Below are 27127 nucleotides of genomic sequence, written 5' to 3' on the forward strand. Positions count from 1 at the left end.
GACATTCTCCTTCAGGATCTCTTGGTAGACAGCAGAATTCATAGTTCCTTTTATCACGGCAAGTCTTCCAGGTCCTGAAGCAGCAAAACAGCCCCAGACCATCACACTACCACCACCATATTTTACTGTTGGTATAATGTTCTTTTTATGAAATGCAGTGTTCCTTCTACGCCAGATATACTTGGACACACACCTTCCAAAGAGTTCCACTTTTGTCTCATCGGTCCACAGAATGTTGTCCCAAAAGTCTTGGGGATCATCAAGATGTGTTGTGGAGAAATTGAGACGAGCTTTGATGTTCTTTTTGCTCAGCAGTGGTTTTCTCCTTGGAACTCTGCCATGCAGGCCATTTTTGCCCAGTCTTTTCCTGATGGTAGAGGCATGAACGCTGACCTTAACTGAGGCAAGTGAGGCCTGCAGTTCCTTGGACGTTGTTGTGGGGTCTTTTGTGACCTCTTGGATGAGTTGTCGCTGCGCTCTTGGGGTAATTTTGGGCGGCCGGCCACTCCTGGGAAGGTTCACCACTGTTCAATGTCTTCACCATTTGTGGATAATGGCTCTCACTGTGGTTCGCTGGATTCCCAAAGCTTTGGAAATGGCTTTATAACCCTTTCCAGACTGATAGATCTCAATTACTTTCTTTCTCAATTGTTCCTGAATTTCTTTGGGTCTCGGCATGATGTGTAGCTTTTAAGGATCTTCTGGTGGACCTTACTGTGTCAAGCAGCTCCTATTTAAGTGATGCCTTGATTGTGAACAGGTGTGGCAATAATCAGGCCTGGGTGTGGCTAGAGAAATTGAACTCAGGTGTGGACAACCACAGTTATAGTATGTTTTAACAAGGGGGGCAATCACTTTTTCACACAGGGCCATGATGGTTTGGATTTTTTTTCACCTTTAATAATAAACACCTTCATTTACAAATTGCATTTTGTGTTTACTTGTGTTGTCCTTGACTATTGTTTAAATTGGTTTGATGTTCCGAAACACTTAAGTGTGACAAACATGCAAAGGAACAGGAAATGAGGAAGGGGCAAACACTTTTTCACACCACTGTAGATTACTTTGAGCGTGCGCCTGCCGTGAGCTCCGTGACTGGACCCACGGGCGCGATCGCCACAGGGAAACCCACGATCGTGTCACGGAGCTCAAGAACGGGGAGATACCGATGTAAACAGCATCTCCCTGTTCTGCCTAATGACAGGACAATGATTGTCTGCCCCCTGTCATCGGGAGCAGCGATCAGTGTCACGTCACACACAGCCCATCCCCCAGACAGTTAGAAACACTCTCCTAGGACACACTTAACCCCTCCCCGCCCCCTAGTGGTTAACCCCTTCACTGCCAGTGACATTTTTACAGTAATCAATGCAATTTTACAGCGTTGATCGCAGTATTAATTCCAATGGTCCCAAAAATGAGTCAAAATTGTCCGTTGCATCTGCCATAATGTTTCACTCAAGATAAAAATCACTGATCGCTGCCATTACTAGTAAAAAAAAAAATATTAATAAAAATGCCAAAAAACTATCCCTAATTTTGTAGACGCTATAACTTTTGCGCAAACCAATCAATAAACGCTTATTGCGATTTTTTTTAACCAAAAATATGTAGAAGAATATGTATCGGCCTAAACTGAGGAAACATTTTTTTTTAAAATATTTTTGGGGGATATTTATTATAGCAAAAAGTAAAAAATAATGTGTTTTTTTCAAAATTGTTTCTCTTTTTTGTTTATAGCGCAAAAAATAAAAACCGCAGAGGTGATCAAATACCACCAAAACAAAGCTCTATTTGTGGGAAAAAAAGGATGTCAATTTTGTTTGGGTGCAATGACGTACGACCGCACAATTGTCAGTTAAAGCGACGCAGTGCCAAATCGCAAAAAGTGCTCTGGTCAGGAAAGGGGTAAATCCTTCTGGGGCTGAAGTGGTTAAACAGGGAGAGTAACATAGATCCTAATTGCCTAAACAAAGTTTAGTGTTGTAATAAAATTGTCAGAAATTCACCACAGTCGATGTAAATGTGTAGCTACTGTATGTTTTTATTTTACACTCCTATGTGCCTTCTTATTACTGTTTTTTTTTTTTTTGTAAAGCTGTCATCAATATGTATTTAAAATGTGTTTAATACCGCTGTGTTGGATAAACTGGTTCATAACCTCCTAACTCAATTTTATACAAATATGTAAATGACTGTGGTATATTTTCTGTCCTTTAAACTGGAATATAATACCATTTAGACATATGAAAGAAATAAATCTAGTTTAATGTCAGAACAAATCAAAGTACATGCTACCGAGCTTTCAACCCATTTTTTTTCCATTTTTTCCTTTCTAGTAGATAATAATGGATATTTCTCTAACATAGTATAGGCCTTCACATGTCTTTAAAATTCTTTAGAATTGAATAATTTAGGTGCACATCAGGAGGTTAGTGGTGTATTTTTTCTCTTCAACAACCTGGCACCAATTTTCTGACAAATAATCCATAATTGCAGGTTTGCCTAAACTGTTATACAATTGCCATTTTACATTTATTAGTCTCTGGGGTTGACCCTTATTGTTAAACAACTGGGCCAGGGTTGTGAGGAAGAGGCCATTGTTTTCATCAAAATTGGCATTTTTTTCTTTTTGTAAATATCAGTTCTGTTGTAGAAGGTTGTATACTTCATACCAGTGGCGTAACTAGGGCCCTCAGGGCACTGATGCAAGAAACCATGGAGGGTCCCCCTGACCCCCGGACAGGGCTCTTTTCTCCAAGCCCAGTGGCGGAACACCAGGGCCCGGTCACAAGTGGGTGGCTGCATATAAAGGAACCAATTTCTCAATTTTCCCCAGCTTCTCCTCCTCTCCCTCCCACAGGCATTCAGCGACTGCAGGAGGATAATGGAGAGATGGGTTCCTCTATGTCGGTGTTTCTCAATCATTTTTCCAGTCAGGGCACCCTTGAAGTATACCCCTAGATGAATGGGGCTGCACTGCAACCACTCTGCAACTGTGTGCATTGCATGCAGTTGCAGCATAGTGATGATGCATTTAAGGGGTTAAAACAGGTGATCAGTAGGCAAAATATTGCCTCTTTACTGGCTGTCAAATGCCTCTGAAAAGTGATCTGAGCATGGATTGCTTTTCGGAGGAACAGCATTTTTTTGCTGGTACTATGAACAAGCAAAAAAATAAATAAAAAAATCGGTTCTGATTGTACACATATAGGGGGTCCAGATTAAAAGCGCATATATAAAATCTGCATACGTACATGTAAAACATACACACATATATAAACACACACACATACAGTAATACACACACATATACTATATATATATATATATATATATATATATATATATATATATATATATATATACACACACACATATATATAAAAAACAGACATATATATATATAAATGCACATATGGAAGCACATATAAATAAGTGGCGGCTGGTGCTGGTGCACCACTGTGCCATCAAATGCCGCCACTATGCCATCAAATGTCGCTGCTGTGCCCATCAAACTCAGCTGCTGTGCCATCAAATGCCGTCAGTGTGCCCATCAAATGTTGCCACTGTGCCATCAAATGCTGCCACTGTGCCCATCAAATGCTGCCACTGTGCCCAAACACTGCCACTGTGCCCATAAAATGCTGCCACTGTGCCCAATAAATGCTGCTAGCGTGCCATATTAATTCGCTTTTCTAACACACCTGAGTGGACTTCGCAGTTCATCTATTCTGAAGCCTATTAGATCCTATGGCTCCAATCAGGTGCTTCAAAAACACCCCTGCCACTGTAATTCAGGCGCCCGGCGCCAAAAAGGGACCGGACACCTAAATATGGGGGTGGCAGTGGTGGCCATGGATACATTCATACTATGCATGAACCTTTCCATTGGTCATAGAAGGGGTGGCTGGAGAGAGGGGGTGGCGCCTGTGCGCCCTTGCGGACGCACCACCACTGATAAACACATGCACATACATGCACAATCACATACATGCACACTCACATACATACATATGCATACATACATGCGCACACACACACACTTACATGCACACACACACACATACATGCATGCACACACCCACATACATACACACACACACCCACATACACTCAAACACACATACATACACACACATACATGCACGCACACAACCACACATGCATGCACACACACATGCATTCACCCACACACATACATGCATGCACACACACACATACACACACACACACACACACACACACACACACACACACACACACACACACACACACACACACACACAGCAGTCCTTTACCTTACCTCTTCCTGCAAGGTACTGTACTGTAGGGGGAGACAAAGAGCACAGCACACACCGCTTTCACTTTAGGTTAATGTGAGGAGCTCCCCTCACAGTGCCGCTGATTACAGTTTGGAACAGGCTGACAATTAGAGAGCTTATCTCAGCCGCCCCAAGGGACCCCTGCAGCAAGGGGCCCGGTCGCCATGGCAATCTCAGTGACCCCTATAATTCTGGCACTGCTTCATACAGCTGTGCCATTTCACAGGCAGGTTCAGGGCATCCTCCAGGCAAGTTATTTAGCCTTTTCAGCTCCCTGGAAATATGTAGTACATCCTGAGTCTAAAGTGTTTAACACAAGCTCACAACTGCTTGCTCCTGGGCTCGCCCTCTCTTATTGGAAGCAAAAGGACCACAGTAAAGGCCTCCAGGATAGTGAATGCGAGGAGGACTCTTCTGCTGTGTGTATATGCTCTGCTCTTAGCATTTCAGACTTCAAAGCTGTCACTTTCCAGTTTCTGTGGCCAGGGAAGCAGCTGTGCTTGATTAGCTGCAATTGGGGAAAGGGGAGACCTTGGTGGTCTAATACAGCGGTTCTCAACCTCAGTCCTAAAGTACACCCCACAGGCCATGTTTGCAGGTTTTCTTTTATCTGGTACAAGTGCTTTAAATCAGAGTCAAGGGCTTGGTATGTTGGACAGCTATTTTATCTAAGAAAAATTCCCAAAACATGGCCTTTTTGGGGGTACTTGAGTACCGAGGTTAAGAACGACTGGTCTAACAGACACCTCATGCCTTCAAAAGACTACCTGTCAACTATCCAATGCTATCAAATAAGGGACTTGTTAGCTCCGTTGTTATAGCAATAAAGTTAAATATTAAAAGTAAAAAAAATAAAATGATAAGAAAATTACTAAAAATTAATTAAAAGCAACCAACGTATGCAAACATGTGCAAACAGCAATTGTGTCACACATGTTATATATCACTCAGAGTGAGAGCAGTTATTCTAGGCCCCTCATTAATAGTTAACTCCAAAATGATGAACTTTAAAAACAATTAAAGTGCCACCTGTTGATAATTTTAGATACCATAATTTTCTCACCATTTTGCAGGTGCAGAAAGTTTGAGGCTTAATATATTTGGTATCTATTTGCTTGACACTACATCATCTTTTATTATCTACAAAAAAAATTGGGGTTGAAGTGTGTTTGTGTGCAAAAAAAAAATTTTTTTGCATTTTTTAACTGATTTGATAAACAGTTGTGCAAATATTGTGCAACATGAATTGTAACTACCATTTATTTGTAGTCGGAGTCTTCACTTGGAAATGCAATAACCCTAACTACCATGACCTGAGGTGTGCCTTGGCCTAACTGGTCAGTACGCCTAAAAGAGGGCATACCCTGAATGTATGAATATGAAAATGTATGATGTCTATATGAATATATGAAGGTTTGTGGAAACGGGTGGGTGGGAACCACGAAGAAGAGCTGACATGGAACTGGACAGAGGAGGAGGGATATATACCCCCTAGACTCCTCCTACAAATGCAGCCTTCTAGCTTATTATTACTATATGTTTAAGTTATAGCAACAACTGGAGATTTTGTCATGTGTATGAAAAATTAACAAGTTGCTCTAGAGGGGACAGGGTAAAGAAATTTAGCATTTTTAATGTTTCACTTAAAGCTTTATAAGAATTGCTGCTATCCACCAAACAGACGTAAAAAACATGTTTTGACTTGGTACATGTTCCCTGGTGTAGGGCCCAGTCCTCGTGCCATTTGTTTGACAATCCCTTGCTGAGGTCTGATTTTTTTCATTCAATGTATGGCTAGCCTAAGTGGCCAAGTGCAATGTTAACAGCTGGCTTCTTAATAGATATAGCAGTAGAATATTATAATCATGAGGCCGGGAGATGACTCTGCCCAGGGGTGGGGCAAAACCCTTTAAGAAACTTGTGAAATATTTATGCAATGCTCATTTTGCAAAGTATATGTTAACTGGGGTTAGTAAACACCCTGAAATGGCGTTAACCTTCAATTATTGTGCTGGGTACATTATGTGAGGCCGGTCGCATCCTGGGCTGGGCTACCTGTGAACCATAAAGAGTGGTGACAGGGTGCAGGGCGCTGAAACACTCTCTGCATTTTAGCAGCCGTTTACTTAAGAGTTTTATTGCCATATGCACACAGAGAATGCAAGTTACAGACCTCAAATACATATAACCAAGTAAATACTCTTAAATACAAGACAAGTGTTCCATGCATATCTCTTCAAATATCTGCATATATACATGCAGCATTTTATTTTTCTTTATTAAGAAACAAGGAAGAGTGATAAATCTGCGCTCTTCCAACCAGAAAAAAATACCAGAGAAATGCTCCGAAAAAGAAAGAAAAAGAAAAGAGAAAATAAAAAAGAACCAAAAGTGGAACAACCCCAAACCTTTCTGCGTGAGATACTACTTTTCACCTTAAATCATACAATTTGTGGTAGCCTCAGCTGAGCCGTTATGTTAAACCAATGTAAAATATACAGTAAACTATGAACAATAATAAAAAAGAAATCGGAGACACTTTATCTTTTCTCTTCTGTTATGGGCAATCTGCCACCAGTTCCATGGACTGCACCATCTAGCCCATTTTCTGGTAAATGTTTTATGACATCCCCTAGCGTCATATGCCAATCTGTATAAGGTAACATTCAAATTGACCAAAGATTTCCAGACTGATAGTGTAAAGTGTTCTGTCCATATCCAGTTGATCACAATCAGTTTATGAACATAGAAGAATAATAATCTCAGAAGGGTTCTTACATTTTTATCCATAAGCTTAACCATCCTCAATTATTCTCAAAAGTCCTAACATAGGACTGCATATTTTTGGAAGATCAAAAGTATCCACTATGAACTAAGGGACCTGGGACCAGACTGGGCAAACCTTATTGCACTCCCATACCATAGGAAAGAAGGAGCCTTCAGATATCAAACACTTATGACACATAGGAGTCTCTCTCTTCTTCATTTTAATGAGTCATAAAGGTGTGTAGTACACTTGGTGCAAATATCATAACTGGATCATCATGTCTTTGGTGAAATAACTCTGTCAACATAAGTAGTAAGTACCTGTTTCCATAATTCGTCTGTCAAATCCAGTACAATTGTATACCATCTTTCCCGAATCCTATGACTCTGTCTAATCTCCATCCAAATTAGTAGAATAGTAGTTAGATATCAGTTTATTTTGTTCAAGTCTCAACAAGAGCTTTTCTAAATTAGTATTAGTAAGAGTCACTGAATCTGTCCCAAACTGACACTAGGGTTGCCACCTCATCCCTTTAAACCCGAACATATATGAATTACACAGGTTCTGAGGCCAATTTAATGCAGATAAGGCACCAAGTGAGTTTAATTACCACCTTAATCAGCCACAGAACCTGTGAACCTAACGGACACTGTACTGCGTGTTGTAATCAGGCATATTGAAAATGCCAAGAATTAGTTATTCCTCACTCATCCAGTAGTTGTATAATCTACCAACTTCATATATCTGGTGAAGGTATTTAATTCCAAACTGTGTCCCCCTGTATCCATCTTCTAATAAGTCAGTCAGCTCAGTCAGTCGGCTCCAGCTCAGTGGCTCTGGTTTTATTCTATAGTCTCCTCTCCACAGTCCACACAAGTCTGACTTCTCCCATGACCCCCATCCCGGCGGTGCTCCCACTCTTGACTCCTCTCCAGACTCCCTCAGAAACTGCAGACGTGATACAGGAGATGGTCAGAGAATGCAGACTTGATGCAAGAGCTCAATGCAGCCTCACCAGTGCCCATCAAATGCAGCCTCACTGTCCCCATCAATGCAGCCTCACTGTCCCCATCATTGCAGCCTCACTGTCCCCATCAATGCAGCCTCACTGTCCCCATCAATGCAGCCTCGCTGTCCCCATCAATGCAGCCTCGCTGTGCCCACCAATGCTTCCTCACTGTGCCCACTAATGCAGCCTCACTGTGCCCACCAAATGCAGCTTTACTCTACCCGTTAATTCAGTCTCACTGTGCCCACAAATGCGGCCTCACCGTGCCCACCATTGCAGCCTCACTGTGCCCACCATTGCAGCCTCTCTGTGCCCATCAATGCAGCCTCACTGTGCCCATCAATGCAGCTTCACTGTGCCCATCAAATGCAGCTTTACTGTGCCGTGAATGCAGTCTCACTGTACCCATGAATTCAGGCTCACTGTGTCCATCATTGCAGCCCCTCCTGTGCCCCATGTCCCGGTCTGCAGTCCTTGTCTGTGGGAAGGTGTGTTGTTGATGCTCTGTAAAGTACCTTGCATGGCAGCAGGATATCCATGATGGGCAGGGTCTGTTCTCCTTTTGGATGGAGACGGTGCTCCTTCCAGAGGATCTGTTTACTGTGAGATAAAGTGGTCCCTACCACCTGCACCTTCAGCCATCCTCATTTTCTGGCCCCAGTCAGCCTGTCCTCTGGTCCTGGGGAAGTGGAGAGCACTGGGTGGGAGCTGGAGAGAAGGGGGAGCAGAGAGTACTGGCAGGGTTGGAGAACACATGGGTGGGGGCAAAGAGCAGGGGGAGTGGAGATCTCAGGGGTGGGGAGTGGAGAGCGCTGGGGGGGCCAAAAAGAACAGGGATGGAGAGCACGGTAGGCTGAGAGCACTGGGGGGTTAAGAGTGTGGGGCAGAAAAACAGGGGTGGAGAGCATGGGGGCTGGAGAGTACTGGGGGGGGTACAAAGAGCAGGGGGGAGAGCTTGAGAGCACCAGTGGGGGCCAGAAAGAACGGGTGGAATGCACGGAGGACTGGAGAGCACTATGGGGGGTGGAGAGCACTGGCAGGGTTGGAGAGCACATGGGTGGGGGCAAAATGCAGGGGGGAGTGAAGAGTACAGGAGTGGGGAGTAGAGAGCGCTGGAGGGGAGTCAAAAAGAATAGGAGTGGAGAGCACAGGTGGTAGAGAGCACTGGGTGGGCTGGAGAGTGATGGGTGGAGCTTGAGAGCACCAGGGGGCCAGAAAGAACAGGGGTGGGGAGAATGGGGGGCTAGAGAGCACTGGGGTGGGTGCTGGAGAGTGATGGGGAGACCTGGTGAGCACTGGGGGGGGAGAAAGAACATGGGGGAGAGCACTTGGGGGAGTGGTGAGCACGGGTGGAGAGCACTGGGGGGAGTGGAGAGCACTGGGGGGGAAGAACAAGGGGGGGAGCACTGGGGGGAGTGGATAGCATGGGGGAAAGAATGGGGGAGAGCACTGGGGAGTGGAGAGCACTGGGGGGAAGAATGGGGGAGAACACTGGGGGGGGGGTGGAGAGCACTAGGGGAAAGAACAGGGAGAGAGCACTGGGGGGAAAGAACGGGGGAGCACTGGGAGGAGAGCACAAACAGGGGGGGCACTGGGGGGAGGGGAGAGCACTGGGAGAGGAATGAACGGGATGGGGAGAGCACTGGGGGGAAAGAATGGGGGGGAGCACTGGGGGGAGTGGAGAGCACGGGGAAAGAACGGGGGAGAGCACTGGGGGGAGTGGAGAGCACGGGGAAAGAACGGGGGAGATCACTGGGGGGAGTGGAGAGCACTGGGGGGAAGAACGGGGGAGAGCACTGGGTGGAGTGGAGAGGGGGGGAGAACGGGGGAGCACTGGGGGGGGAGCACGAACAGGGGGGCGCACTGAAGGGAGTGGAGAGCACTGGGGGAGGAATGAACATGATGGGGAGAGCACTGGGGGGAGTGGAAAGCACTGGGGGGAAGAACAGAGGGGAGAGCACTGGGGGGAGTGGAGAGCACGGGGAAAGAACGGGGGAGAGCACTGGGGGAAGTGGAGAGCACTGGGGGGAAGAACGGGGGGAGAGCACTGGGGGGAGTGGAGAGCACGGGGGGAAAGAACGGGGGAGCACTGGGGGGAGAGCACGAACAGGGGGGAGCACTGGGGGGAGTGGAGAGCTGGAGAGGAATGAAAGGGATGGGGAGAGCACTGGGGGGGGAAAGAATGGGGGGAGCACTGGGGGCAGAGCATGAACAGGGGTGAGCACTGGGGGGGAGTGGAGAGCATTGGGGAGAAAGAACGGGGTGGGGAGAGCACTGGGGGGAGTGGAGAGCAGGGGGGGACGAACAAGGTGAGAAGAGCACTGGGGGGGGAAAGAATGGGGGGGCACTGGGGGGAGAGCATGAACAGGGGGGGAGCACTGGGGTGAGTGGAGAGCACTGGGATGGTGGCTAGAGAAGGATGGGGAGAGCTGGAGAGCGGGGGGCAGAAAGAACATGGGTGGAAAGAATTGTGGGGGGGGGGGCAGGAGAGTGTGGTGGGGGAGGAGAGCATGGGGGCAGGGAGCACAAGGTGTAAAATAGTAAAATAGGTTGGATAGGAGGATCGGCAGGGGGCTGCATATAGAGGAAATTAGCTTTCTATATTCCTCCATGCAGCCGCTGAAAGCTCAATTCTCTTCCTCTCCCTCCTGCAAGCATTCAGCGGCTGCATGGAGGAATATAGAAGGCTCACTTCCTCTATATGCCAATCCTCCTATCCAGGCACTGTGGCACACACGCCACCATGTGCGGGCGGCATCTCCTCCTATGGATCACAGCGCTGGCTGGCTCTATGTTCCGCGGCCGCGCTGTAACACGGCCCTGCCCCCTCCAGACTGGATCGCGTGATAGGCGGACAGTTGATTCTATCTACTCTTACACAAGCCAGTCTAAAAGCGGCCCCAGGGCAGGTGGCCTACTGGGAAATCTCCCGGTATCCCAGTAGGCCACTCCGGCCCTGCTACTGTAGCAAATTGTATCATGCTTTGCTGGGGTTTTTCACCTTTCTCTGGAACATCTGTGGATATAGGATTGTTTATATGGGATTATATGATTTTCTTTTCTCTTTTATTGGTTGAACTAGATGGACTTGTGTGTTTTTTCAACCTGACTAACTATGTAACTAAAGAAATTTAATAAGGCCTTATATGAGGAAGCCACCACAGCTTCAACAGCCACTGCCACATTATTCAGCTGTGGAAAATTCACCAGTGTATATACATCAATTGAGAGACAAAATAATACATATGGAGGCTAGACAGTGCTAGGCCTCCCCTAATGACCGGCAGCTGTAAAATATCCACTGATACTCTCTGCACTGTAGAGTCCCATAAAAAGGAGCTAATCAGGGAATTAACATTCCTAAAAAGCTTTTTAGGAATGCACACAGGATCATTGGAAAGAACATATAAAAACGTCAGTAAATAAATCATTTTGAATAAGTTTATTCTGCCCAGCAACATTAATGGGAGCTTCTTTTATTTATGCATCCATTCTTTGAATGATTTAAAAATGGGCTACACAATATTATCTATAAATAAGGATGAGCCTGAGTCGAACATTGGGTGTTCGCTTGTTTGCCGAACAGCGAACAATATGCAGTGTTCCCAGCAAATTCAAAAGCTGCTGAAACACTGTTAAAGTCTATGGGACACTAACATGAAAAATCAAAAATGCAACTTTTAAAGGCTTATATGCAAGGTATTGTCATAAAAAGTGTTTGGGGACCTGGGTCCTGCACCAGGGGACATGTATCAATGCAAAAAAAATGTATAAAAAGGGCAGTTTTTTCGGGAGCAGTGATTTTTTTTTAATGCTTAGTGAAACAATAAAAATGAAATATTCCTTTAATTATTGAGCCTGGGGGGTTGTCTATAGTATGTCTGCAAAGTTGTGCATTTTTCCCGTGTTTAGAACAGTACCACAGAGCTAAATTACATTTCTAACTCATTGAAAAAAAAACGGCATGGGGTCCCCCCCAGTCCATTACTGGACCCTTTGGGTCTGGTATGAATATTAAGCGGAGCCCCAAACCAATTTTTTTTTAAATGCGTGGGGGTCCCACTAAAATCCATACCAGGATAATAATCTGGCGCAGGGTTCCCCTTAATTTCCATATCAGACCTGAAGAGCCTGGTGTGGATTTTAGGGGGACCCCCATGCAATTTTCTTTTATTTTGGTTTGGGGTTCCCCTTAATATTCATATCAGACCCAAAGGGCCTGGTAATGGACTGGGGGGGACCCCATGCATTTTTTTTTCAATGAGCTTTATCTATATTGGTGAGACCCGAATTCATTATAGCCGCGATAAGTTTTGAATGACAGTTTTTCCTTTAGAAATTTAATTTTGCTGTGGTACGGTTCTAAACACAGAATATGCGCCACTTTGCAAGCACACTATAGACACCTCCCAGGCATGGTATTTAAAGAAATATTAAATTTTTATTGTTTCACTTTAAGCATTAAAATAAATCACTGCTCCAGAGAAAATGGCCGTTTAAAAAAAAAAATTGCATTGATACATGTCCCCTTTGGCAGGACCCAGGTCCCCAAACACTTTTTATGACAATACTATGACAGGAAGTTTAGCCTGGAGGCTAATAAGCTTTATGGGCACTAAAAATATTAGGTGATATATATACTATCGCATAAAGTGAAAATATATGTGTAAAACAGTATGCGTGTTTTATGAGAGGATGATGAGGGACCCTCACCACTATAACATTATAACATCCAGGATAAAAATCAAATATAGATGCAAACATACGAAAAGAAAACAATCGCAATATTTAAAACTAGTGATTACCAATGCGATTTGTTATAGCTGACAAAATCGCATAAAGTGCCAGTGCCAAAGAATAACAAATAAATCCGTGCAAATATCCTCTACACCATAAAATAATTAAAACAATATAAATAAAGCAGTAAACAACTCAATAATTCAATTGTGCAGAGAGTGGTTAATTATAACTGACAAAATCGCATAAAGTGCCAGTGCCAAAAAATAAGTCCGTGCAGATATCCTCTACACCATGAGCTAATTAAAACAATATAAATGCAGCAATAAACAGCTCAATAATTCAATTGTGCAGAGAGTGAAAAAAATAAAAATCCAAATAAACGCATAAAAGTGTTGGTGCTGAGGGAATAAATGCAAAATCCCTCTAGAATAATATGAAGCTTGTGCACAATACCTAAAATATATGCCAAAATATCAAAATAAAAAATATATAAAAAATGAAAAATACATATGTCGGAAAATGTCCGTTATACTTGTGCGACAACCAGTGGCGATTATATCAAAGAATCGCATAAAGTGCTAGTGTCTAAATACATGTGCACTATATTTAAAAAGCAATGTAATCGGTGATGATAGTAGTGATGGTGAATATATCCCTCGTGGTCCTGTGTGGTCAGAATATGGGTGTCCCCTTACCTTACAGCTGTAAGGTAACAGCATGTAATATGTATATCATCAGGGTCCCTGGTATTCTTTATCCTTTGGGGTCCTGTTTTGGTGTCCCCAGATCCTGGCGTCAGTATCCTGCCTATTGCGCTGTGTTGGTCCCTTTAAGTAATCACTCAGCAGCATTCAGCGTGGGGGGTACCTCAGCAATTGTTGTGTATGTTAGGGGTTAAAAAGATGAGGAGGAAGGAAGCCCCATAGTGTAGTAGTTTTTAACCATATAGTATTTTATTAAGGTAAATAATCAGGTACTCACAAATAAAGCAAGTTTCTAATACAGTGTATAAACGAGCCTCGAGCTCGATTTGCGTCACTTCCGGTAGGGTTTGGGGTTTGGGACGCTACCGGAAGTGACGCAAATCGAGCTCGAGGCCCGTTTATACACTGTACTAGAAACTTGCTTTATTTGTGAGTACCTGATTATTTACCTTAAAGCGGAGGTCCACCCTAAAATGGACCTCCGCTCATCGGAATCCCCCCCCCTCCGGCGCCACAATTGGCACCTTTCAGGGGGGAGGGGGGTGCAGTTACCTGGATAATCCAGGTAACTGCACCCACTTCCGGGATAGCTGTCTGCGGAAAGGGGCGTAGATTACGCCCCTTTCCGCAACTGCCTGCCCCTTTGCGCAAGTGCCCCGCTGCCTGCTGGGAAACACACAGTTCCCAGAGGGAACCGGGAAATGAAGCCGAAAGGCTCCATTTCCTGATTCCCATACCCAAGATGGCGGTGGCAGGACCCGACAGACGACCTAGCGATCGGCTTCGGGTGCCGACATCGCGGGCGCGCTGGACAGGTAAGTGTCACTATTTTAAAAGTCAGCAGCTGCAGTATTTGTAGCTGCTGGCTTTTAAAAAAAAAAAAAACGCGGAGTCCCGGTGGACTCCCGCTTTAATAAAATACTATATGGTTAAAAACTACTACACTATGGGGCTTCCTTCCTCCTCATCTTTTTAACCCCTTACATACACACCAATTGCTGAGGTACCCCCCACTCTGAATGCTGCTGAGTGATTACTTAAAGGGACCAACACAGCGCAATAGGCAGGATACTGACGCCAGGATCTGGGGACACCACAACAGGACCTCAAAGGATAAAGAATACCAGGGACCCTGATGATATACATATTACATGCTGTTACCTTACAGCTGTAAGGTAAGGGGACACCCATATTCTGACCACACAGGACCACGAGGGATATATTCACCATCACTACTATCATCACCGATTACATTGCTTTTTAAATATAGTGCACATGTATTTAGACACTAGCACTTTATGCGATTCTTTGATATAATCGCCACTGGTTGTCGCACAAGTATAACGGACATTTTCCGACATATGTATTTTTCATTTTTTATATATTTTTTATTTTGATATTTTGGCATATATTTTAGGTATTGTGCACAAGCTTCATATTATTCTAGAGGGATTTTGCATTTATTCCCTCAGCACCAACACTTTTATGCGTTTATTTGGATTTTTATTTTTTGTCACTCTCGGCACAATTGAATTATTGAGCTGTTTATTGCTGCATTTATATTGTTTTAATTAGCTCATGGTGTAGAGGATATCTGCACGGACTTATTTTTTGGCACTGGCACTTTATGCGATTTTGTCAGTTATAATTAACCACTCTCTGCACAATTGAATTATTGAGTTGTTTACTGCTTTATTTATATTGTTTTAATTATTTTATGGTGTAGAGGATATTTGCACGGATTTATTTGTTATTCTTTGGCACTGGCACTTTATGCGATTTTGTCAGCTATAACAAATCGCATTGGTAATCACTAGTTTTAAATATTGCGATTGTTTTCTTTTCGTATGTTTGCATCTATATTTGATTTTTATCCTGGATGTTATAATGTTATAGTGGTGAGGGTCCCTCATCATCCCCTCATAAAACACGCATACTGTTTTATACATATATTTTCACTTTATGCGATAGTATATATATCACCTAATATTTTTAGTGCCCATAAAGCTTATTAGCCTCCAGGCTAAACTTCCTGTCATAGTACTGCGCATCACAACCTTTGCCGGTTTTTACTCCTTTACTGGGGTTCAAGTACCCCACTTCAGTGTGTGCAGCAGTACAAACGCTCTTTGTTTCCCTGATTAGGTGCAGGAATAACCTTTTTATACTTACTTTTTATGACAATAACTTGCATATAAGCCTTTAAAATTAGCACTTTAGATTTTTCATGTTCGAGTCCAATAGACTTTAACGGTGTTCGTGTGTTCTGCCAATTTTTTTTGCCTGTTCGCATGTTCAGCTGCATACCGAACAGGAGTGTGTTCAACTCCTCTCTATCTCTAAATAATTCTAAGGGGAGTTGAACATTGATCTCTAAATATTTAAAATTGATACTGTTATAGGGCATTGTAGGGGAGTCACCAAAATTAGGCTGTTGCTCTATAGGGAACAATGCTGATTTAGTCCAATTGATACAAAATCCAGGAATAATTTCTGAATTCCTGTATCAACAAAAAGGCTGCAGACAACAAGCAATCTGAGAGGAGATAAAGGGCAACCCTGCCAAATGCACCTATATATCTGGAATTGCTCAGAAATAAGCTCATTAACACTAACACGAGCCATGGGTTCACAATAAAGGAGCTGTACCCGTGAGATAAACACAGGTCCAACACCAAATTTGACAAGAAGTGGAAAAAAGACAGCAGCTGGCACTTTAATAAAAATATTACTGGCAAGTGGAGTGATCTCCACCAGAGAGTACAAGCATACTTTACAGAGCAGATGTGAGGTGCAGACCAATGCATGGATGGGGGGGTCTTTTCACTGCATTTAAATACAAAGTAGCAAAAATGGTGTTATTAATACTGGGGTTAATTTTAGACATGTACAGAAGGAAAACATTAGTTTTGTTTCAGATTCATTATATTACTAATTTTGTTTCGTTATGGAATTCGTTTAGTTTGTTTTCAGAATTTGTTTCATTTTGTTTTCATTACATTGCATTTTGTTTTCTTTAAAAATGGTTTAATTTATTAATTTTCTAAAGAATTCTAAATTTTCAGAACGATTAGAATTCGGATTGGTCAAAAAACGATCGAATAATAGAAATAGCTGGTTGTTAAGCAGCAGGCGGGGAAGACAGCTGTCTGCCTTCTTAAAGCAGACCTTTACTATTTTTTTTCCCAACTTTCCATCTATTAAATCATCTGCCCTTGTTTTAACTTTGGATAGTAAAACATTTTATTTCTGTCAGCAAATACCTTATAAAGCCCACTTACTCTTTCTTGTCTGGTCATTAGCCTAGGCTTATGACATCATCTCTCTTTCACTCTCGTGAGAGTTTGCCAGGAAGGGAGGGGGGATGAGTCATAAGAGGGCCATTGAGAGCTACAGGGCTGCAGATGTGCCTCTGTGTGTCTGTGTAAATCCAGGAAGTGAACAGGCAGCAGCTTCAGCTGCCCACAGTTTAAATGGCTGCAGCCAGACTTAGTGGAGGGAGATTTCCGCAACATATTTTGCAAGTACAATATCACAGTATATATAAAATAATATTGAAATTCAAGGTGCACTGATTGATAGTAGATAATCCGAAATAATATCTTAGCCCTTGTACACACGGTCGGAGATTCTGACAAAAAAATCTATCGGATTTTGTCCGACGGATTTTGTCCGAAACTTGTGTTGCGTACACACGGTCAGACAAAGCTGTCGGAAAATCCGATCGTACGTAACGTGATGACGTTATTTAGTTACGACGGGACTACGTTCAGGCTAGTAGCCAATAGCTTTGGTCTAGGAATTTGATATGAGTATGCGTGGCATTTTGTCTGATCGGAATTCTCTACACACAATCGGACTAAGTCTGATCGGATCATGTTGTTGGAAAGTTTTATAGCCCAGCTCTAAAACTTTGTCCGTTAGATATTCCGACAGAAACAGTCCGATGGAGCCCACACACAGTCGGATTATCCGACAACACGGTCTGATCGGGCATTTTCCGTCAGAATGTCCGATCATGTGTACAAGGGCTCAGATTTATGACTAATAAAGGTTTATAAATAACAAGTGAAAATAAATTAAGAAAATACTCCTAAATATTACAAAATTATGCAATTGGTGCGAGAGTCAATAATTAATCCTTGATGGATCAAGAACCAAATAAAAAGTCCATGTGTTGAAACTAGTACATCAATATGTTCCTCCACAGTGGCACACAAACAAAACACCACAGAATAAGTGAAAAGAAAAATAGGATGGTGCCTCCACCTCTGCATGCACTGCCGCTTACCAGCTATAAATGATCTGCTATTATGGGAAATCAGATGCGCTTTTCGCTTATTTCCTCGCCTCGGGTCTCTGTGCTGTGCACGAATACTCCCAGCATCTTCACTGGATAGCCTTATACACAAATGTGTTCAATAGGTCCCCATGGAAAGATAATAAAGGCTTACATAGTGTAAATCCTTATTTTATTCAATTAAAAAGAATGAAATTGCACTTACTATTAAGTTGAGTAAAAAACAGCATTTGGAATAGATCGAGCCGGCCGGCTCTTGATAGCAGCTGTTGCTTCCGGGACCTGCGTACATGCGGTGATGTCAGCACGTCACTCCTCCTGAGGGACGAGGTATGGTTCAGGAGGAGGGCCTCTCGCTCGTCCCCTCCCATTTCCTGACCTGACGGGCTGCATGCTCTGATACGGGTCTGATATTGATTTTGGGGGTGACCCTACGCTGTTTTATTTTAGAATTTCGGCTTGGGGTTCCCTGTAAAATCTATACCAGACCTGAAGGGCCTGGTATGGACTGGAGGGGGGGGGGGGGGGCTTCCCGATTTATTTAAACATTTTTCTACTGCTGGGAAATGCTGGCATTCTTTTCTTTACATTCATCTGTCAATGGAGAAGCCCTCTGACAGATGATGACTCATTGGTTTTTGAGGATGCGGGCAGCTGGCTTCTGGGTCCACTGCTTAACAGCCAGCTATTTCTTCACACAGGATTAAAATTGGTTGATAACTTTTCGATCGATCCGAATTCAAATTGTTCTAAAAAGTTGAAAATGAATAAACAAAACAAATTTGAATGGATTTCAACGAAATTCATTACTATTCATTACTATTTAATTCGGAGATGCAGGTATATTCACATCTCAGAATAACCAAAAATGTGTCTGAATTTGTATTTGGATTGAAACAAATTGCACACGTCTAGTTAGTTAATATTATGGTCACTGACACCAATGCTAGGGGTTGTATTGCAACCACTGATACCATTAAATGACTGCTTTCTCTTTAGTCTACATTTTTATATATTTTGAAAAATGCAGCCAGACTAACATTGTTGGACATTGAGATGGGTTACAGCCCATGCATATTGGACGGCTGCCTAACTTGATTCAATGCACCTCGACGTAAGGAGCATGCTGCTATTGTGCACACCTCTGGAAGTGTCTGGGGCAAACTTCAGACCTTCAGTTATGTCCTCGTTAATAACCATTGTTGTATTATGTCTGCTCATCATTTATTTGAACATTTAAGTAGACATGTTTATTAGCTGTTATCTGTTCTGTACAAGTACAGATCACCTAAAAAAAATGCAGCATGCTTCACTTCACAACTCAATGAATACTTTGGATTAGAATGAAATACAGACAAATAGCATTTTTTAGAAAGAGAGACCATCAATGGCAGCACAGGTTTCCTTTAAAAATATTAAACAATCCACTGAACATCTTGTCTGCGTGAATTATATAAGACTCAAAATAGGAGGAGCAGTGCAAACTGAAAACACTCATCTGAAAAGTATGCCTCTAATGCACCTTACCCTAGTGATGTTCAATCTGGAAACAAACTCAAATCATCATTAAATAACACAGCTTTGTTCCAGATGAATAACAGACAATTCATGCAACCACTTGTACCTGTAATCTGTTTTTCAGAGCTTATACATTGCTGTCTTACATTCTATACAGTAATTATTAACTGAAATGGATTTATGCCTTTTTAATCCAGCCTTTCTTAAATTTACCAAAGCACATTTCAGTTTGATCTATAATGTAGGAATTTAAAATATGGCCCTGGGGCCACGTGCAGCTCACTTCCTCTCAGCCTGTTCTTAGCCTTTCAGTTTATCCACTGTAGTGTGCAGGCAGATGAAAAGCTAACATTTTATATGCACTTTCTGCTAATAATGTCTGTGTGTTTTGACAAGCTTGGGGATGAGTGTTTCTACATACACATTTATTTCTGCTATGTATTCTGTATTGCTATATATATATATATATATATATATATATATATATATATATATATATATATATATATATACTGTATCCGGTCTTAAATGACAGTCATTACAATGTAATGTGGATATGCATGAAACATTACTTATAGTCTATTATTATTCTCATATATTCACCACTTGTCAGTTTGTACAGTACCAAACTAGCCTTGAAAATATCATAAAATATCATGAAATATCATGTACGTGAAAAGAACATGTAAGAAATATTAAAAGGAATTTCCAATTTCATGAGTGTCTCCCTGTTGTGTGTGAAAGTTGAGGGGTGCAAAGATGTTTATAAACTACCAGGGATTGAAGATGTCCAGACTGCAATTTAAAAAATGTGCTATACCCTAGATGGGGCACAAGAATGCATATTAGAGATATTTTATTAGTGTGACATATTTGATTACAGCTTACACATCTCCATACCTGAAGATTACCATTGGTTAAACTGCAAGCATGATAATTCTGATTTTAAACAGACATATTAGTAATATTAATATCTTAATAATAATAATAATAAGATTAATATTTACAGCCCACCAAAAAAGATTGGGAGTGCAAAGAAAGGTGAGAGTAGTAGTCACCAAGAGACACTATTAGACAAATAAACATATCTGTTTTTTCATAATATTGGCAGAAATGTAAAATCAGATGGCTGGGGTTTGTGCATGCTGGGTGCACACTAGGACTAACCCAAAAATGTAATATTGTACAATGTAAAATGTATTGGATATGAAAGTTAAAGCAGACCTTTCAGTAATATGAAAGATCTGCATAATTGCATTGCCCCCTTCCCCTTTATAAAACACCTAATATTAATGGGTCTAATGAAACTGAATCAAGGTTAATTTAGTCCACTGGGCTTTCTGAAATGTTGCTTATTTGTCTAATGCAACCATTAGCGTTAAATTTCAGAAGCTTCTGTAATGAACAGGAGAGCTACAGCAACAGCAGAGGTCTTGAGAAGCTTAGGGGTCAGGCAAATGTGGTGCAATAAATACCCTTTACTCTATGTCAGCAACTTATAAAAGTTACAACTCACAGCAGCAGACAACTGCCCCTTAACTGACTTTCATTTGAGATTCCTCCCCACGCCAGTCATTCCCTTGAACAGTTTTCCATATGACTGGAAAGCCACCTCAAGCACCCACTGGTCACATGTATTTGTCAATGTGCTTTACATATCAAACATTTAGGATCCATTAAGATCTATATCAAGGATTTTTTTTGGCCCTGGATAATAGATTAAATGCTCGTTTAATGCAAATAAGTGCAATTAGTTATTCCAAACGTTTTTATTTTTTTAAATATTTTTTTATTAATCCCCAAGTCTGGCTTTCTAAACTCAAGCCAGGACAAGTGGTAGGCATTTATTGTGTATGTATCCTATGCTGCATTAAAAAATGATTACTGCCTTGTTAATAGCATCCATTGAACGTGCTCTTACGTGTGCAGGTGCATTGCTTTGCCTGTCTTGATAAGACAGCAGAAGTGCCCGGTTTGCTATATATAGATTTCCTTATTGCTCTATTTAAAATGCACATCCCTTTCCCTATGTGAAAGTGTGGAGACTATGACCATGTCTGTTATGACTGCTGCATTGCATATCTAGAAAAAAGAAGAAGGCATAGAACTTACTGTTCTATATTTGTTCTCAAATTTCAAAAGCTGATTTTGAGACAATTTTTCCAAATCAAGTTCTAGGCCAAAGAGGGTCACATATCAGCTATCCTAACTGACTAACGATAGCTTGATAAAAGCAAGTTCTGTTCCTGATTTTGAGCATTGCGTGCAATTATCAGATCATGTCTGTTGTGGTAGAGAGTGATAAAGAGCACAACAGGCAATTGAAGGAGTTCACTACTACATAAGGCAATTTTCCAATTTGGTTAGTGAGTGCATCCTGATCCTTTGCTTTCTATGTGACGTTAAAGACCTGAAATACCATGTAGGTGGCACGATCAGTGGCAAAAGTATATTGCCATAGAGATGTCTCACAGTCTCACAGAGATGGCTAATGCCTATGACAAGTTGGAGTCTGGGTGAAAATGTACTTAACGAACAAGAATAAAAAACTAATAGAAAATCTGAAACTATTTGCAAACAGGAATTGCAACAAAGTCATTGGATTATTGACAAAATTCTGTCTTACTCTTACAGCTGTGTGCCAGTTTTTGGAAAGTAGTAGAATATTTTGCAATATTTGCTTTAAAGTACAGACCATTTTACATTTGCTCTGTTGTTGGGGATTGAACAGGAGGCCCTGAAAAGCTAGCATCATGATGTTTTCCTGCCTGAACTGCATCTCCTTTTCTCTTCAGGGTTAAGCTTATTTTATAGCACTAAAATTCAATTCATTCTAATATAGTCAATTATCCAAAGCATTGGGCTTATGCTGCGCATCCTGGGGGGATGATCGGCTCTATAAATGGCAGTACACGTATAAAAGCTTAAGTATGATACAATCAGGAATGCAAGCCTATGCATTAAAGCAGACAGTGTATGGATTTACATGGGTCAAAAAGGCTACATGCTGTAGGAAGTTGAAAAAGGGTGATGGGTCACCAGTTGCAGCGGGAAACGGTCACAGTTTCGGCTATACATTCTATTGCATCAACCCTATTAGCCCATAAATTGATACTGAAAAGGTGTGAATAGTATTTAATGACAAGCTCCCAGGTTCCAAGGTTATTTAGATATGCTTTCCATCTGCAGCAGGTGCAGATGCTACAAACACATTTTCTTTTTCATTTCTTCTTTCTGCCCTCTCTCATCTTGACTGATCAGCGCATTTATGCAACACCAGACCACTCAGGCAATGTGAAGAGCCCTCAGTCATTTAACTCTCTAAAGCTAGAGATTTCCTTGCATAATGGATGTACAGGTAGGTAATTCCAAGTGGTAAAATAATTATATGATCCAGATGAAACTCAGGGCCAATATATCATATGCTACAAATGATCACCAAATAGCAAATATTCACTTTTGCTTCATATGATTTATCCTTGCTTGCCTCCTCAGGATTGCTGGCTAATACGGGCTGCCAGACAGCAGACGTTATCATTGGTTTCTTAACCCTTTGCTGCTGGATGGTTTATTAATTCCTTATAGCATTACTTTGACCCTGACAAATGGGACTGGTGACACAGGGAGCGATGGGGGATGTGATAGACTGAATCCTGACAGGCTCATGCTGAGACACATTTCCAAATGGAATGTCACACAACATGAAAAAACACCAGTGGGCTCCCATGGTAAAGGATAGAAGGTTATTTGATGCTCATGTTCTCTTGTCAAGCATCTGATTGTAAATAAGAAACCCATAATGTTATGCTAATGTCTCTCAGCCATGATGTCAAATACTTTATGCTTACAGTGTGATGGTCGTAAACAAATAACCTGATAATATTACTGGAACTAACGACTTGTCCTCTAACACCATTTATCTGTTCCATTCTCATTATTATGCTGCTGCTGGGTGGAACATGTATGCAGATTGGTTCTACATGGATGCATGTCTGCAGGGCAGTATGGAAAGGGGGGGAATGAATTCGGAAGCTAGTCATTAGCAGTTTTGTTGCATTTTTTTTTTTATGTGCTAATTATAATTATTTCACCAGACTACTGTGTCTGATTTCCTAGAATATTTCCAGATCTTAAAAGTATTTTTTCCATGGCTGTCTATATTGTCCAGTTCACTTCATTTTGCATTTCTGAATTTGCATGATTTCTCAGAAACAGTTTATTTTATATGCAACTACAATTCGATATGTATTAAAGATGAATTTATAAACAAGTATGAGATCAGTGTACAGGTCAGGAAAGGTTTTTAATGTCCATTGGGAAAAATTGGATTTAACAGGAAACAGATGTACTTTACCCCTCACTTTGGCACATCATGATGTTGCCAAGTTTTTTGTGTCAATTATTTCTATTTAAATAAGTAGGCCATCATCAAATGATTTTAGCTTAAGGTACATAGGCATATTATATATATATATATATATATATATAGATAGATAGATAGATAGATACATACATACTTGCATACATACATATACTACACATACAGATGTTATGCGCAGTATTATCCACCTTTGTTGCTTTGGTGAGGCCTTTCTCTTTTTCTTATTCTTCTTCTAGAAACATATTTTTAGTAGCAACATGTTACAAAAACCACAAAAACAAAGAAACAGCATTAAAAAGGTTTTTTTCTCTCCTTTGTTTTGTTTAATGGAGCAGGAAAGACTCTGAAAGGTTTTTATTGCTCTCATTGGAGAGATTGGGGCGATCTCCTTTTCTTTCAAAGGAGCCAGATAAAGGGAAACCACCTAATGGTGACACAGACATCAATATTAATATCTGGCAGAAGCTCTAAACCTTTCCGACTCAAAAAAACTCCTCCACAAATGAGATTTTTATCTTTATTTCCTGCCCCAGGTATTGAAGTTCTAACCCTCACTCCCTACTCTATTGAAAACTAAAAAAGGAAAAAATATTTCTTTCTACTTAAAGTGTGTTCTCAGCAGTCATTGTGGAGTGGCTCCACTCTCTGCATCTGCAATGTGGGTGATGGAGATTGTTGTATAGACCTGAAATAAGAAAAATAAAAGTAATTCAGAATGGTAGCTCACCTCCCTGAGCTTTGTTTTTTGAACGAGTACTCTCCGTGCTCAGAATCAGAGGGTCAGGTGCGGCTGTCTAATTAGGCAAATTAGGCGATTGCCTAAGGTCCCGCAGTCACAGGGACCTCTCAGCCACCTAATCACCTGTGATCAATCACTAATGCTGTCAAGGTCTCATCCTGGTCTGGTGGTAGCAAGTGCGGGGAACGGGACAGTAGAGGCCTCTAGGTGGTGGCAGCGGCTGGATGACAGCACCCGGCTCCAAGGCATGCGGGCAGCATGCTCATGTGGGACCCAGAGCCGAGCTGCTCCTTCAGCCTGTGCCGCTCACCCAACCGCTCCGCATCTGCCTCCTATTTGGTTCTGCAGTCGGGGCCGGGGGGGTTGCTGAAGCTATCCAACTGAGCTGCCGTGCCCCATGATTGTGAAGAGGAAGGAGCTCTTATGCTGCCTGGCCGACCGGAGAGAAGGTGAGTGTCCGTGCAGCCTCCCTGTGTGTCTGAATAGGAGGAGCGGTGGAGAGACTGTCAGACTGCACATAGTGGAATTGATTTTTCCATATTCCTCCATTCAGCCGCTGAATGTCTGCAGGAAAGAGAGGGGAAGTGATCATTCAGCAGCTGCATGGAGGAATATGGAAAAATCTATTCCACTATGTTCAGTCTCCCACTGCTCCTCCTATCTAACTTTTTCTTCATCTGCGTATGCTCCCTGGCTCTGCCCCTCCTGCTCTCTGGCCCCTCCTTGTGCTCCCTGGATCCGCCCTCCTGCTCTGCGGCCCCTCCTTGTGCTCCCTGTCCCCCACCCCCAGCACTCTCCAGCCCCCACCCTCCAGCACTCTCCGGCCCCCTCTCATCAGCACTCTCCACCCCCCAGCACTATCCAGCCCCCTCCCCCAGCACTCTCCACCCCCCACCCCTCCAGCACTCTCCGTCCCCCTTCCCCCAGCACTCTCCAGACCCCAGCCCTCACTGGCCCCTACCCCCCAGCATTCTCTGGCCCTCTCCCCCCTCTCCCCCTAGCACTCTCCAGCCCCCACCCCCAGCACTCTCCGCACCCACCCCCAGCACTCTCTGGCCCCTAGCACTCTCTGACCCCCCACCCCTCAGCACTCTCCCCACCAACCCCCAGCGCTCTCCAGCTCCTCCCTGCCCTTTGCCCCCCCAATGCTTTCACAGACTGGGACATGGGGCACAGGAGGGGCTGCAGACAGGGACAGGGCTAGAGATCTCTCTCACCCCCTTTTCCTCACCCCACTCTTTCTCACCTCCCACTCTCTCTCCTATCCCCTGTCAGCCCCTCTCTCCCCTCTCTCTCTCTCCCCCCTCTCTCTCTCCCCCTCTCTATTTCTCTCTCTCTCCCTCCCCCGTCTTTCTCTTACTTCCCTCTCTCTCTCCCTCTCACCACATTCCTTCTCTCTGTTACCCCTTCCCACCACTCCCTCCCTCTCTCTCCCTCCCTCTCTCTCCCTCCCCCTCTCTCTCCCCTCCCCTCCCTCTCTCTCCCTTTCCCTCTCTCTCTCTCCCGTATCCCCTCCCTCTCTCTCCCCCTACCCTCCCCTCTCTCTCTCTCCATCTCTCTCTCCCCCTTTTGTCACTCTTTCTCTACCCCTCTCTCTCACCCCATCTCGCTCACCTTCTCTCCCTCCCTCTCTCTCTCACCCACTCTCCTTCCCCCTCTCTCACAATTTCTTGCTCCCTGTCTCGCTCCCCTTCTCTCTCCCTTTCCTTCCCCCTCTTTCCTTCCCCTCTCTCTCCCCCCTTCTCTCTCTCTCCCCCTCTCGCTCTCCCCTATCACTCACAATCTCTTGCTCCCCCTCTCTCTCCCCCTTTTTCTCTCTCTCTCTCTTTCTCCCCTCCCTCTCTTCCCCTCTTTCTCTCTCTCTCTCTTGTTCTTTCTCTTCTTCCCCCTCTCCCTCTCCCTTCCCTCCCCCTCTCTCTCTCCCCTCCTCTCGCTCCCTCCCCCTGTGCTGTGCTGGGATCTCTCCACTCTTCTTCCGCTGTGGATGTGGAATGAGTCAGTGACATCCCCTCCCCATTCTCCCAAGACACGGGAAATTCTTAGAGGGTTTGTCACCTTGCTGGGCCCCAGATGTTTTATTGGCTGCATATGTCTGATGGGTGAGTAGGGTGCCCTGGGAGTTTCCCATTATGGGTGTGATTGGAGCCTCATGTGTAAGTTTCACCTAAGGTCTCACAAAGCCTAGAGCCGCCTCTGCAGAGGGTGCTCTGATACATAAATACCCCACCCAACTTTCATTGAGTCCCTATTAAATTCTCACTATTGGCTAGTAAAGTGGCTTGCAACAGTGTAGTGCAAGATGCAGGTTAAGGCAGGGTCAAGCTAGGAACAAGGGTTCATTTTTCAATACCGAAGCGCACAGGGAATTCAGGCCTTGAGAGTATGCAGTTGGCAAAACAGACCTGGCATGAAAATGTCTAGACGTGCCTAGAAGTTTTTTCTAGGTTTAGTTTAAAAGAAAACTATCATAGGGGAAACATAAAGTGTTCCAAAGTCCTAAATACTAGTTTTCAATTAAACAAAAAAAGCCGCTCCAGGTGAGTGAGTCTCTGGTTAATCCCCACACACACTAATCAGGTGCTAGCCCAGCTTGCTTGCTGTATATCATAAGGAAATAATTCTGGACAGCTGAACATCCAAAGAT

This window comes from Lithobates pipiens, unplaced genomic scaffold (genome assembly GCF_037356315.1).
Source record: "Lithobates pipiens isolate NorthernLeopardFrog02 unplaced genomic scaffold, aLitPip1_a1.2 Scaffold_16, whole genome shotgun sequence".
In the NCBI taxonomy this organism is placed as follows: domain Eukaryota; kingdom Metazoa; phylum Chordata; class Amphibia; order Anura; family Ranidae; genus Lithobates; species Lithobates pipiens.